We start from the raw sequence: 638 nt of genomic DNA on the forward strand, positions 1-638 counted from the left end.
CTACAGCGAATGGAACCAATAGTTTGCCAAGCTGCTTCTGGACGTTCAGTACATGGGAGAGCAGTTAGAGAATGGTTTAAAACATTTTACAACCGGTGCTGGGAAAGTGAAAACCACATTTCGTAATGTACAATGCAAACAAATATACCCACCTTAAAAAATTTCTTCGAACGTGGGTGTTCCACGTTATTGTGTACTTCAAGTACCTGCAGTGAACAAATTTATGTAAATCATTTGTATGTCATGTAAACATTACTTCGATAAACAAAATAAAATAAGTATGTCGATAAATACTTTTACTTTCTCGTGAGAGTAGCTTGAATGGAGCCATTAATTTCCTTTTATATGTCGTCAGCCGTGCACTCGGGCCGTATCTCACGGCTAATGACCTCCTCAATTTTTTGTAGCTCTCCAGTCTTAATCTATTTCTGTACTCAGGGTGCCTCGCGTCGTAAGGCGCCTCATGAGCTTCATACATTTCTATTAATTTTGCAGTTTATGGCACACACCAATTAAACTTCGCAGCCATGTTTACAAACGCACAACTGTTGACAGAACGATGCAGCGATGCTAGCGCTCCAAGTGGTAACATTTCACGTTGCAGTGAACAGAAGGCAATCTACAGGGTGTTTCAAAAA

This window comes from Schistocerca nitens, chromosome 4 (genome assembly GCF_023898315.1).
Source record: "Schistocerca nitens isolate TAMUIC-IGC-003100 chromosome 4, iqSchNite1.1, whole genome shotgun sequence".
Taxonomy (NCBI): Eukaryota; Metazoa; Arthropoda; class Insecta; order Orthoptera; family Acrididae; genus Schistocerca; species Schistocerca nitens.